General features: G+C 32.0%; 5 non-coding genes across 5 annotated transcripts; all 5 read left to right on the top strand.

The window, feature by feature from the left end:
• The first annotated feature begins 4,711 nt into the window (after positions 1-4,711).
• On the top strand, positions 4,712-4,784 carry Trnaa-ugc (transfer RNA alanine (anticodon UGC)). The gene has a single exon. It is a non-coding gene; the product is annotated as a tRNA-Ala (tRNA).
• An 850-nt stretch (positions 4,785-5,634) lies between these two features.
• Positions 5,635-5,707, top strand: Trnaa-agc (transfer RNA alanine (anticodon AGC)). Its single transcript has one exon. It is a non-coding gene; the product is annotated as a tRNA-Ala (tRNA).
• A 1,304-nt stretch (positions 5,708-7,011) lies between these two features.
• On the top strand, positions 7,012-7,084 carry Trnaa-agc (transfer RNA alanine (anticodon AGC)). The gene has a single exon. It is a non-coding gene; the product is annotated as a tRNA-Ala (tRNA).
• Positions 7,085-9,557: 2,473 nt separating this feature from the next.
• On the top strand, positions 9,558-9,630 carry Trnaa-agc (transfer RNA alanine (anticodon AGC)). The gene has a single exon. It is a non-coding gene; the product is annotated as a tRNA-Ala (tRNA).
• A 3,813-nt stretch (positions 9,631-13,443) lies between these two features.
• Positions 13,444-13,516, top strand: Trnaa-agc (transfer RNA alanine (anticodon AGC)). Its single transcript has one exon. It is a non-coding gene; the product is annotated as a tRNA-Ala (tRNA).
• The last annotated feature ends 1,537 nt before the right edge of the window (positions 13,517-15,053 follow it).

The following is a 15,053-nucleotide window of genomic DNA, read 5'->3' as shown; positions in this document are numbered from 1 at the left end:
TAATTTTTTGTTATACTTTAGGTATATGATCGATAGCCCAATTTTTAAAGAACTTCACACGAACGACTATTTTTAGCCTCAATGACCGGGGCCTTGTCTTAGGACAGTCACGATTGGTTGGCCTATTGAGATGTCACACGATCTGAATTGAAGGTTGTTGTGAAACTTGATCACAGAAACCGAATTAAAGCGTCATTACGAAGTAGACCGAGGTCACTGTGTTTTTAGATCACTCCGTTTACACAGTGTTGTCACAAAGAAAACCTCATAAATAGATTAAGTGTTAATATTTGATGGATTCTTTTGACGTGTTGAATAACAGCTTGCATTGGAATTTTTTTTCCAAATTTTTTCGTGGTTATTGATTTTGTCATTGAGCTGGAAATAAAGATACGTAAAAATGTAAAATTATCATTAAAAAAATATTGATATATAAATAGTGTATTGACATACACATACAAATACACCTGATTACAGATTTCAACACATTATTTGGAAAATTTTTATAACAAAACGGTTTACAAAGTTTTGCACAACTGAAAATACTAGCACATAAAACATTTATCGTTATTATTGTTTAAAAAACACCCGATATTTCTATATTTGTACATGTACTTATAAAAAAATGACCAAATATTTTAATAAGGTATTTTTATGATTTGTTAGGACGCCTGAGTCACTTAGGTGACGCATTGCTATCTGTTTTTGTCCGTCGTCCTTCGGTAGTTTAACTTTTGAAGATTTTCAGGTTCTTCTCATATTAGGCTTAACTGTTTAACCAATTTTGGTACAAGATTCTGGTGTTAGGGTGGAACTTAATTGATCAAAGAATTAAAATGCTTAAATTCTTTAGAACTCTTCTTGCCTGGTGTTATTCAGAGAACAAACTAAGTGAACTATGATAAGCAAAGATGTGTCTTCAAAAATTGTGAATTTTATGGCCCCTTTGTCAGGGTTCTCGTTTTAGGGCATGGTCTTATTGATCATATAAGAAAAATGGCATTATATCTTTGGAAATTTTCTTCTCTACTCCTGGGTACTTTTAAACAAACATACCAAGTGCATGTTTAACAAGAATGCCTCATCCAAAAGTGAAAGGTTGTGGGACATGGGTTCAGGTGTTCTTAGGATGGAGCTCTATTGATCTAGTGATAATGCTTACATTCCTAGAAAGTCTTCTCTGCCTATGAATCATGGCCTTTGATGTACTAAAGGAGCTCTGTTGAATTAAATAGTGAAAGTACATAGATTCTTTGAGAATCTTCTTTTCTGCTTTTTGGTATATAACAGACTACTAATTGTATGGTTATGATGAGTAAGAGTGCCTTTTCAGGGGTTCTAATGTTAGGGCGGAACTCTTTTTATGAAATGATACTGCATGTTTTTTTTTTTTTTTTTTTTTTTTTTTTTTTGTAAATCTTCTCTTGAATTGAATAATAAGCAAACGTACTAAGCATGATTATGATGAGTATGGGTGCCTCTTTTTAAATTGTGAATTTCATTAACTCTTGATCGGGATTCTTGTGTTAGAGCGGGACTTTTTTGATCATATAGTGAAAATGCATTTGTTGTTTTTGTTTTTTTTGAGAGAGAGAGTTAGTGAACAAGAGTGCCTTTTCCGAAGAAAATGATAATAAAAATTCATGGTCCCTAGATCAAGAGTTCTGGTGTTAGGATGGGGCTCTATTTATGATATCGTGAAAAACTTTTCTGCCTTTGGATAATTAGCAAACGTACTAAGTGAAGTGCATAGTTACGATGAGTGTGGAAGCCTCTTTCAAAATTGCTAAATCTATTGCCTTAACCCTACTCCTTACCCCCCTTTCACCTTAACCCTAATCCTAGTTTAACGATAACCCTAACTCAACACAAACCCGACAGCTTATCCTAAGCCTAAGGCCAACCCAAGCCCTAACACCCTAACCCTAACCCTAACTCCAGTCCTAACCCTAGTCCTAACATTCCATCTCCTCTTGATCGGGGTTCTTATGTTAGGATTTTATCAATCAAACGCGTTCCGAAACCCGTAGTTTTGATAATTTCCAGATAAAAGAAGTTTCTGAACACGTTTTTATTATATTTAGGTGTGAAATGCTATAGAAACATATAAGTCATGATATTATATAGAAAATTTGAGAAAATGTTATCTTCAAATCTGTGTCTAAGCCCCTTTAAAATGTTAAATTCATTCAAAAAAAGTCGAAGAAAAAAAAAAGAGAGAACATATTCACTGTATACCGCTGGTCTATGTTTCCACATGTGGAAATACCCTTAAAATAACAGATAATTATTCGAAAGTAGTAAACGAATGCTGCCCAAGGATCCAATTATTGAGTAACACAGAGTGCTCGAAGATGAGTAGAGTGGTTTTTTTTAAGGGAAAAAATATTCTCCAAGTCAATAAGTAAAAGAGGAATTAGCTCACGTGGTAGAGCGCTCGCTTAGCATGTGAGAGGTACCGGGATCGATACCCGGATTCTCCAAAACTTTTTGATTCCTTTCTCAGCTCTAACTATAGCTCTTCTATGAGAAAAAATATCTTCCTGCTCATCTTTATAAATATTTAAAAAACAAAATAATTCTGTGAAAAGTAACATTTATTGAAATATTGACGTAAAGATATTGTATGCATATTTTATTTATCTGCAAACTTCCGTTTTTAGCCTGATATATGCTTCCAAGGATTCCAATGGAAAACTATGATAGCGTGCGAATTTGCAAGGGAATGATCAATTTTAACGAAAATTTATTTCGTAAACAAAAATCACTTACACATACAGGGGTAATGCATTTGTTACTCAGCATTTCATAAATAAAGATTTTGACATAACTTCCATGTTGCTAGTTACAGTTTTGTTTCCCCCATTATCTAGATTTTAATGCTCGCAATTTTATGCCAATGCAACTAATATTATATTTCTCAGACAAAAATACCAAATAAATATCAAAACAGGAAAGAGAAGTAGTGACAATTGAGATAGAAGCACCCCTATCTATATCAAATATGTTTTCTTGTCTATAAGCAATATAAAGAAAACAATTACAAATTTTGCAAAATCATGTTTTCTATTGAGAAAATTTTTACAATATACCGTTAGATAAAAGTGTGTTTATATACCCATGATTTATGGTCAAATGAAGAACTTTTAATTATCATCGACAAACAAGACGTGAACATCGCCAATTTTTTTAAATATAAAATTTCTTCAAAGAAAAAAAAGACTTTGTTTCCATTTGTGGTAATACCTACAAATGTGACAGATAATTATTCGGAAGAAGTAAATGAATTTTGCCCGAGGATCCAATTATTGACACAAAGATGAGCAGAGTGTTGTTTATCTGTAAAAAAAAAAGTTCTCCAAGAATTAACTCAGGTGGTAGAACGCTCGCTTAGCATGTGAGAGGTACCGGGATCGATACCCGGATTCGCCACTTCTTTTTGGTTCATTCATTAGCAGCTAACTTATAGAAATATCTTCCAATTCATCTTTCAAAATATTTTAAAAATAAATTCTGTGAAAACATAACATTTATTGGAAATGCGAAAGTCATTCAGGATAACTGTTTTCATTTTTTTTTATCTGCAAAATTTAATTTCGTTTATCTTAATTTCTTCCCAAAATTCAAATAGAAAATTAGGATAACATACGGATTGCAAGAGTATGATCAATTCTAATAAAGATTGAGCAATTATATATATATATATATAAATCAGTTACATGTGCAGTGTTCATGCATTTGTTACTTACGAATTTTGAAAATTAAGCAATGGATTTCATTGGATTTTTTTCAATGTGTTTGCTAAATATCCCTAAGTAAAGCTGTTGCAATAATTTTCAACTACATAACCAAATTTCGACATAATTTAACTTCCATGTTGCTTGTTACAGTGTTGTTTTTCCCCAATATCTAGATTTTAACATTCGCAATTTTATGCCAACTAATATGTCTCAGACGAAGATACCAAAATAAATATCAAAACAGGAAAGAGAAGTACATGTAGATAGAAGCATCCCTATCTTTATTAGATCTTTTTTCTTGTCTAAAAGCAATTGAGAAAACAAATTGTGCAAAATCATGTTTTCCTTTGAGGTTGGTTTTGTTTGTTTGTTTGTTTGTTTGTTTTTTTTTTTTTTTTTTTTTTTTTTTTTTTTTTTTTTTTTTACAATATACTATATTTGATAAAATAACCTTGATTTATTGTCAAATGAAGAATCCATTTAAAATGAAATGAAGAATTTTATGATTATTGTTGACAAGATAGACTTATGATTATCTTATTCCTATATCCATATTCCGACCTTATTATCTTTACTTCGGCACTAGTGAGTACATAACATTATTGAACGTTTATACAATGCAAAGCTAATGACAACTGATTTACTGACGAAAGTATCAACCTGAAAAATTTGCTTCATATCTATAGAATAATAATTCAAAACCATATTCCTGCAAATAAAAGAAAAAAAGAAATCGTTTTTCATATTTATTTTTTCGTAATTCTTTAAGTGAAGTCATCTTTCTTAAACCTTGTCAATTATTCATGTAAAATTCCTTTTAAAATTTGTTTTCACGCGTGGTAAAACGTACAAAATATGAAAGATTATTATTCAAAAACATTTAATGAATTTTCCCGAGGATCCAAATATTGATACAAAGTGCTCAAAGATAAATGTTGTTTATCTAGAAAGAAATGTATCCAAATGTAGCTGGGGAATTAGCTCAAGTGGTAGAGCGCTCGCTTTGCATGTGAGAGGTACCGGGATCGATACCCGGATTCTCCACTATTGCTTTGATTCATGTCTCTGAGCAACGAACCGTAACTTATGAGAATAGAAATCTTTGTTACTATTTAAAAAACAATTTCTGTGAAAACGTAACATTTATTGAAAAATTGACATCATGCAGGCAACTTGTATTCATAATTTACTTATCTCCAAAACTTTGTTTTTAATCTGGTAAGTGCTTCCCAAAATTCTAATAGAAATTTTGAAAATCAAGCAATCATTATTAAATATTTATTCTTGTCTAAAAGCAATTATGAGAAAAAAATGCGCAACATCATGTTTTCTCTTGAGAGATTTTTATTTATATTTCACTGTTTTAAACAAAATTTCAAATAACCTTGAACTATGGTCAAATGAAGACATTTTGATTATCATAGACAAGATATACTTATGATTTGTATATACTGCTATATCTATATCTTGACTTTATTCTTAAACCTTTACTTTGGTACTGCTTGTAAGTACATATATTAATGAAAGTTAATTCACTTCAAAACTAATGACAGCTGATGATTATTGCAGAAATTATCTGCCTGGAAGATTTAGATCATCTTAGCAGTATACTGCTTCGTGTCCTCTATAGAATAAGGAATTTATCAAAATAATATTCCTGCAAATAAAAAGGAAAAAATCGTTTTTAATACTCTTTTTTTCATTTTTCATTCAGGGAAGTCATTCTTTGTGAAGCTTGCTAATTTATAAAATTCCTTTAAAAAACCACAAATCTGTTTCCACTTGTGGTAATACTGTAAAAGAAACTTGCCTGAGGATCTTATTGACACAAGTGCTCGAAGATAAATAGTGTTGTTTAACTGGAAAAGTTATTCTTCAAGAAAAATATCTTACAGGGGAATTAGCTCAAGTGGTAGAGCGCTCGCTTAGCATGTGAGAGGAACCGGGATCGATACCCGGATTCTCCACTTCTTTTTTGGTTTCTCTCTGAGCAATGAACTGTAACTTCTGATAGAATTTCATCTCCACCGTTAAATATTTTTAAAATGATTTACAATGAAAAGTAATATTTATTAGAAATATTGACGTCGTGAAGATTCTTGTTTTAATAACTTTTTTCCGTAAAATAAATTTCGTATTTAATCTGATACGTGTATGCCTTTCCCAAAATACTAATAGAAAATTGGGCTAGCGTACGAATTTGCAAGATAATGATCTGAGGAAGACTGAGCGTTATTAAAAATAAAAAATTCTATTACACGTGCATTGGACATGCATTTGTTACCCTTGAATTTTATAAATAAAGTAATAAAGTTTATCAGATTTTTTTTTCAATGTGTTTGTAATGTAAGTAAACATGTTGCAATTATTTTTGAACGATACAACTTTTTAACCTTACTTTTATGGTTCAAGATACAGCATTAGTTTTTCCCATTTACTAACTTTCAGTATCAGAAATTTTGAGACATTAACCTAATACTTCTTACACAAAGATACAAAGAGCTATCTTACAAAAGAAACAAATAAGTACTGTAGTATAAATCGAAATAAAAACACCCCTCTCCCTCCTTATTAAATATTTGTTCTTGACTAAAAGCAATTAAGCCAAAAAAAAAAAAAGTCCAATCTTAAGGGATTTTTACAATACACGGTAATATAAAAGTATGTTTAGATAACTTTAATTTATGGCCAATAAAATTTTGTAAAATCATTGAATAAGACTTATTATTTGCATATTCCGATATTCATATTTTGACTTTATTTTTTCACCTTTCCTACTGCCAGTGAGACATACATTTATGAAAGTTTATACACTGCAAAACTAATGACAACTAATTTACTGTCTTAAAGATTTGGATCTTTCTATAAGTCGTGCTCTGATTCGTGTCCTCTATAGAATACTAATTTGCTAACAATATTCCTACAAATAAAAGGGACAAATTTAACGTTTTAAAATATTTTTTTTCAAATGTCAGCGTTTGTGAACCTTGCCAATTAATCATTTTAAATTCACAAAAATAATCAAAGGTAAAAAAAAAATGAGAAGATACACTACATGTCCGTGTTTCCACATAGGGTAATACCTACAAAATCTGACAGATAATTATTCGGAAGATATATAAACGAATGTTGCCTGAGGATCTGATAATTGTTATCTGCTTATTGTTATTATTATTAATTGATTATTATTACTGAGTGACACAAAATGCTTGAAGATAAGAAGGGTGTTGTTTATCTTAAAAATGTTGTTCTTCAAACAGGAAAGACAGCAGGGGAATTAGCTCAAGTGGTAGAGCGCTCGCTTAGCATGTGAGAGGTACCGGGATCGATACCCGGATTCTCCACTCCTTTTTAGCTCGCCTGAGCCGAAGGCTCAAGTGAGCTTTTCTGATCACATTTTGTTCGTCGTCCGTCTGTCCGTCTGTCTGTTTGTCCGTCTGTCCGTCCGTCTGTAAACTTTTCACATTTTCGACTTCTTCTCCAGAACCACTGGGCTAATTTCAACCAAACTTGCCACAAAGCATCCTTGGGTAAAGGGGATTCAAGTTTATTCAAATGAAGGGCCACCCCCTCTTTTAAGGGGAGATACTTAAGAATTAGTGAAAATTTGGTGGTATCTTTTAAAAATCTTCTTCTCAAGAACCAATGGGCTGTAAAAGTTGAAACTTATGTGAGACCATCATTACATAGTGTAGATTCAATTTTGTTCAAATCATGACCCCCTGGGATAGGGTGGGGCCACAATGGGGGATCAAAGTTTTACATAGGAAGATATAGGAATAAATCTTTAAAAATCTTCTCCTCAAGAACAACAAAGCCACAATTAGTCATATTGATATGGATTCATCCTCAGGTAGTGCAGATTCAAGTTTGTTCAAATCATGACCCCCGGGGGTAGGAAGGGGCCACAATGGGGGATCATAGTTTTACATAGGAATATATAGAAAAAAATCTTAAAAAATCTTCTTCTCAAGAACAACAAAGCCTCAATTAGTCATATTGATGTGGATTCATCCTCAGGTAGTGTAGATTCAAATTTGTTCAAATCATGACCCCCAGGGGTAGGGTGGGGCCACAATGGGTGATCTCAGTTTTACATAGGAATATACAGAAAAAAAAACTTGAAAAATCGTCTTCTCAAGAACAGCAAAGCTTTGTTAAGTCAAATTGATATGGAAGCATTCTCAGATAGTGTAGATTTAACTTTGTTCGAATCATGACCCCTAGGGTTAGGGTGGGGCCACAATGGGGGATCAACGTTTTACATAGGAATATATAGAAAAAAATCTTGAAAAATCTTCTTCTCAAGAACAACAAATTCACAATTAGTCATATTGATGTGGATTCATCCTCAGGTAGTGTTGATTCAAGTTTGTTCAAATCATGACCCCTGGGGTAGGGTGGGGCCACAATGGGGGATCATAGTTTTAAATAGGAATATATAGGGGAAAAACTTGAAAAATCTTCTTCTCAGGAACAGCGAAGCCATGTTTTGTCATATTGATATGGAAGCATTTTCAGGTAGTGTAGATTCAATTTTGTTCAAATCATAACCCCCAGGGGTAGGGTGGGGCCACAATGTGGGATCAAATTTTTACATAGGAATATATAGGAAAAAATCTTTTCAACAACAGAAAAGCCATGTTTAGTCATATTGATATGGAAGCATCCTCAGGTAGTGTAGATTCAAGTTTGTTCAAATGATGGGGGGGGGGGGGGGGAGGGTCCACAATTGGGGATCAAATTTTTAACAAGGGAATATATAGGAAAAAAATCTTTAAAAATCTTCTGCTCAAGAACAGCAAAGCCATTTGTTATTTTGATATGGAAGCATCCTCAGGTAGTTAAAAATCCAAGCCCCCCCCCCCCTTTAAACTTTTCAATACTGAAAAGATTTGTGCTTTTTCCTAGCCAATGTGCTCAGGTGAGCGATGTGGCCCATGGGCCTCTTGTTTTTAATCCCCCCTAGCAAATAACCATAACTTCTATAACTTCTATGTGAATTAAACAAAATTGTTAATCATCTCTGTAAAATATTTTTTAAATGATTTATTAAAAAAAAAAAAAAAAAAAAAAAAAAAAAAAAAAAAAAAAACCACTAATTGGAAATATAGCCGTCGTATAAGATACTTGTATTTTTTTTATCTGGAAAATTAAGGACATACGCAACGTAGTTTGAACTTTATTGTCTTTTTCCCTGGAGTTGAAGAGTTCCCATATTAAGGGAATCGAGTGCTACATTTAATGTCTATATATACTGTTGAACACTTCTTCTAGAATAAGTCTGGATAAACAAAACATCTAGAATATATGTTTAGTAATTTTTGTATATTTTTCTTTGAATTATACAAGAATTTTCATTAATTGATATCTTTTCAAAATCCCCGGTAATGCCTGCTGATTTTTTGTCTACGAACATCTGATGGCACTATAATCTTAAATTAAGAATATCTTGAAAAATTATCAGTAGGTAAGGTACGTTGCGTATGTCCTTAAGTAAGTACAATGGAAAACTTTTAGTTACTGCCATTATGTAAAGCTGCATTTATGACATTAACCATTCTTGAAATTAAAAGAGAAGAAAACATTCGTTTGAAGTATTATTTTTCATAAGGTATTAGTTAATTTAACCATTGAGAACTTGTAAAATTCAAATATAAAGAATACGAATATACACTGGAGGTTTACAATGTACGTTTCCACGTGTGGTAACACCTACAAAATGACAGATAATTATTCGAAAGAAGAAATGAATGTTGCCTCAAGGTTTGATGTTCTTGAAGATAATATTTTAATCTCCAGAGATCAATATTAACAGGGGAATTAGCTCAAGTGGTAGAGCGCTCGCTTAGCATGTGAGAGGTACCGGGATCGATACCCGGATTCTCCACTATCTTTTGATTCATGCCTTGGCAACGAAAAATAACCTATGAGAATAGAAATCTTTGTTACTATTTAAAAAACATTTTCTGTGTAAACGTAACATTAAAAAAAATATTGACATCATGCAGGAAACTACGGAAGCCCGTTGAGGTCAATTCAGAGAAAGAAATATTTTTTATTGCGTTTAAACGCAATAATTATTGCGTTTAATCGCAAAACATTGCGCTTAATCGCAATAATCATTGCGTTTAAACGCAAAAGATTGCGTTTAATCGCAATGTATATTGCGTTTAAACGCAAAACACTTTGCGTTTAATCGCAAAATATTGCGACTAAACGCAATCTTTTACGTTTAAACGCAATACTTTTGCGATTAAACTTAACAACGCAATAATCTTTGCGTTTAAACGCAATAATCTTTGCGTTTAAACGCAATAATCCTTCCTTATAAGGATTTGTTTTGCATTTAAACACAATGATACTGTAGTTTCAAAATCAAACATGAATTAGTCAAAGCTTATAATTACATGTGCTAAGACCCGACACTTCAACTTTAAGAAGATCCGATTTGTTCTGTGTCTTTTATGCAAAATTTTCCAGTTTTTGAAAATTGTAATAAAACAATGGCATCCTAACAACCTGAATGTCTTAAATGTATAAGAACCCAAAACTCTTAATGAAGTCTCTGTTCAATTGCTTACGTGTATCACAACTTATAGAGAAAGTTTCAGTGGTATTAATAGCACGTGTCAATTTGATACATGTAGTGCACATCGATCAATCTGTTTTCATTTGATTTTGATTTTGACCTCATATAAATCCATCACATATGTTCTTGTGTTTACTGTATGCAACCATAGGAAGGGTTATGAATGTACATTGAAGTCTAAATACTTCATCATGTTGTACGTAATTCCAACATTTCCTCAGTCCTTTCCAAAAATCCCTTTATACATGATTTAAACTTGTGACTGCAACGTATGGGGCAGTTTTTTTTAGCAGAACAACTGACCGAAACTTCATTAAAAATGTAGAGAATAAGCTTAAGACATGTCTCGTTCTTAGGATTCCTTTGTTTTTACAACCCGACATTTTTTTTTCTCCTCTATAAATTCTTATTAGTGATTTACTAGTACCTTTCAGAGAGTGTTTGCTCGAAGAAATCTGATTCTATAAAGACAACACACAATTTCCTAATAAGTAAAAAGAGAAAGAAATAAAAGATATAGGTATGCGTGGATCCATTGTACTCTGCAAGGTTTGATACAAATGACTGCCTTTAAACACAAAGATTATTGCCTTTGAACGCAAAGATTATTGCGTTTAAACGCAAAAAGTATTGCGCTTAAACGCAAAAGTATTGCGTTTAAACGCAAAAATTATTGCGATTAAACGCAAAAGTATTGCGTTTTATCGCAAAAGTATTGCGTTTAATCGCAAAAGTATTGCGTTTAATCGCAAAAATTATTGCGTTTAAACGCATGAATATCATTGCGATTAAACACAAAAATTATTGCGTTTAATCGCAAAAGTATTGCGTTTAAACGCAAAAGATTGCGTTTAATCGCAATCTTATTCGATTAAACGCAAAGTGTTTTGCGTTTAAACGCAATATACATTGCGATTAAACGCAATGTTTTGCGTTTAAACGCAATGATTATTGCAATTAAACGCAATGTTTTGCGTTTAAACGCAATAAAAAATATTTCTTTCTCTGAATTGGCCCCAACGGGCTTCCGTAGGAAACTTGTATTCATATTTTATTTATCTCCAAAATTTTGTTTTTAATCTGATATGTGCCTCCCAAAATTCTTATAGAAATTTTGAAAATTAAGCAATCATTATTTGATATTTATTCTTGTCTAAAAGCAATTATGAGAAAAAAATGCGCAACATCTCTTGAGAGATTTTTATTTATAGTTCACTTTTTGAAATAAAATTTCAAATAACATTGAACTATGGTCAAATGAAGCTTTTTGATTATCATTGACAAGATAGACTTATGATCTGTATATATTACGATATCCATATTCTGATTTTATTAATCTTACACCTTTACTTTGGTACTGCTTGTGAGTACATATACATTGTATTAATGAAAGTTAATACACTTCAAAACTAATGACAGCTGATGATTACTGCAGAAAGTATCTGCCTGAAAGATTTAGATCATCTTAGCAGTGTACTGCTTCATGTCCTCTATAGAATGATAAATTTATCAAAAACAATATTCCTGCAAATAAAAAGGAAAAAAAATCGTTTTATAATACTCTTTTTTTCCTTCTTTTTTGTCATTCTTTGTGAAGCTTGATAATTTATCATGTAAAATTCCTTTTAAAAAATGCAGGTCTGTTTCCACTCGTGGTAATACTGTAAACAAATTATTTGCCTGAGGATCTTATTATTGACACAAGTGCTCGAAGATAACTAAAAAAAGTTATTCTCCATATTTATTATATTACAGGGGAATTAGCTCAAGTGGTAACGCGCTCGCTGAGCATGTGAGAGGTACCGGGATCGATACCCGGATTCTCCACTTCTTCTTTTGATTTCTCTCTGAGCAACGAACCGTAATCCCTAATAGTCATCTCCACCTTCAGATTTATAATGAAAAGTAATATTTATTGGAAATATTGACGTCGTGCAAGATGCTTGTTTTAATAACTTTTTTATCCGCAAAATATATTTCGTATTTTCATACATGTATATGCTTCCCAAAATACTAATAGAAAATTAGGGTAATGTACGAATTTGCAAGATAATGATCTGAGGAGGACTGAAATAAATTCTATTACACGTGCAGTGGACACGCATTTGCTACCCTTGAATTTTATAAATTAAGTAATAAAGTTAATCGGATTTTTTTTCAATGTGTTTGTAATGTAAGTAAACCTGTTGCAATTACTGTATTTTTGAACGATACAGCCACATTTTAACATTACTTTTATGATTCAAGATACAGCATATATAGTTTTCCCCATTTACTGGCTTTCAGTATCAACAATTTTTGAGACAGTAAGCCAATATTTCTTACACAAAAATACAAAGAGCTATCTTAAAAAAGAAACAAATAAGTACTGTAGTATAAATCGAAATAAAAACACCCCTCTCCCTCCTTATTAAATATCTGTTCTCGACTAAAAGCAATTTAGCCAAAAGAAGTCAAATTTTTAAGGGATTTTTTACAATACACGGTTTCATAAAGGTATGTTTAGATCACCTTAATTTATGGTCAATAAAATTTTGTAAAATCATTGATAAAGACTTATGACTTGCATATTCCGATATCCATATTTTGACTTTATTTGTTCACCTTTCCTACTGCCAATGAGACACACATTTATGAAAGTTTATACACTGCAAAACTAATGACAACTATTTTTCCTAAAAAATATAATTTACTTTTTGTAAGATTTGGATCTTTCTATAAGTCGTTCTCTGATTCGTGTCCTCTATAGAATAATAATTTGCTAACAATATTCCTACAAATAAAAGGGAAAAACGTTTTAAAATATTTTTTCCCAAATGTTAGCGTTTGTGAACCTTGCCAATCAATAATTTTAAATTCATTAAAATAATCAAAGATAAATAAATGAAAAGATACACTACATGTCCGTGTTTCCACATAGGGTAATACCTACAAAATGTAACAGATAATTATTCGGAAGATGTAAACGAATGTTGCCTGAGGATCTGATTATTGTTATCTGATTATTGTTATTATTAATTGATTATTATTACTGAGTGACACAAAATGTTTGAAGATAAGTAGGGTGTTGTTTATCTTGAAAAAGTTGTTATTCCACTAGAAAGGTAAGAAGGGGGATTAGCTCAAGTGGTAGAGCGCTCGCTTAGCATGTGAGAGGTACCGGGATCGATACCCGGATTCTCCATTTCTTTTTTTTTATTCCTTCCCTAGCAAATAACCGTAACTTTTATGTGAATTAAACAATATTGTTATTCATCTTCGTAAAATATTTTTAAATGATTTACCGTGAAAAAAACCCCCACTTATTGATAATATTGATGTCGTATAAGATACTTGGATTTTTTTTTAATTGCAAAATTTCGTGAATGATCTGATATGTGCTTCCAAGGATTCTCATGAACCATAAGAGTAAGGTCCGATTTTGAAAAAAAAATCAATTCTAATGAAAATTGAGCATTGCTTAATATTTAAAAAACTCATTTACACAGGCAGTGGTCATGCATTTATAACTTATGCATTCTGTAAATTAAAGTATTTTTTTTTTAAAAATTTTCATCGTGTATGCCAGGTCAGTTGCAATTATTTTTCAACGATATAGCCAATTTTGACAGAACTTCTAAGTTGCAAGATACAGCATTAGTTCCTCAGTTACTGATTTTAACATCCGTACTTTTGAGCCAATGTCACCAATATTCCTTACAAAAAAATGCCAATGATATTTAAAGATAGTCTTATGATTTGCATATTCAGATATTTATATTCTGACTTAATTCATTCTCTCACCTTTACTTCGGCACTAGTGAGTACTTAACGTAAGTGAAAGTTAATACACTACAAAACTAATGACGACTTTACCACAGAAAGTATGAAGCTGAAAGATTTGGATCATTCTAAGTAGTGTTCTGCTTCGTGTCCTCTATGGAATAATCATTCGGACCCATAAATCACTCATTTGATGAATTTTATCAAAGTTTTTTCATTCAATACAAAGTCTGCTGTCTAACCCATATTCATAAACAATGGATTAACTTTTCCTAAACCAATTTGGGCTTTATAGTATACATGTATATCTATTAAGTAAGTACATGTACAATGGAAAACTTTTAGTTAATGTAATTACTGTAAACCAACTTTTATTCGCGTGCGAGAAATATTCGCGAGTTTCGCGACTAACTTTTACAGGGGAATATTAATCGCCGCGAACCATTTATTTTCCTTTGCATTTGTAGAGAATGTCTCCTCAACCGAGAAAATTAATCGTCGCGGATTGATTTCAAACTGACGAATCGCAAATAAAAGTTGACGCGAATAATAGTTGGTTTACAGTATGTAAAGTTGCATTTAAGACATTAACCATTCTTGAAATTAAAGGAGAGGAAAAAATTCGTTTTAAGTATTTATTTTTCATAAGGCGTTAAGTTACATGTAAACTAACCATTGAGAACCTGATTGAAAGGGGGGGGGGTGCTAAACCAACAAAAAAAAGGTAAGCCCTAATTTTCAATGCCTATATTATGTCTATCTTTACAAAAAAGTGGGAGGCTAAGCGTGTGTATTCTCATTCTTTATACATAAGCGTCGGAACGGGGGGGGGGGGGGGGCGGCTAGCGGTTCCCCCGCGGTTCCGACGCCTATGTATAAAGATTGAGAATACACACTGGAGGTTTACAATGTACGTTTCCACGTGTGGTAATACCTACATAATGACAGATAATTATTCG

Source organism: Saccostrea echinata, unplaced genomic scaffold (assembly GCF_033153115.1).
Source record: "Saccostrea echinata isolate AGI-Se365-2 ecotype Australia unplaced genomic scaffold, CSIRO_AGI_Sech_v1 ptg000009l, whole genome shotgun sequence".
Taxonomy (NCBI): Eukaryota; Metazoa; Mollusca; class Bivalvia; order Ostreida; family Ostreidae; genus Saccostrea; species Saccostrea echinata.
Note: the sequence above shows the minus strand (reverse complement) of the source record. Positions and strands in the feature narration are given on the sequence as shown.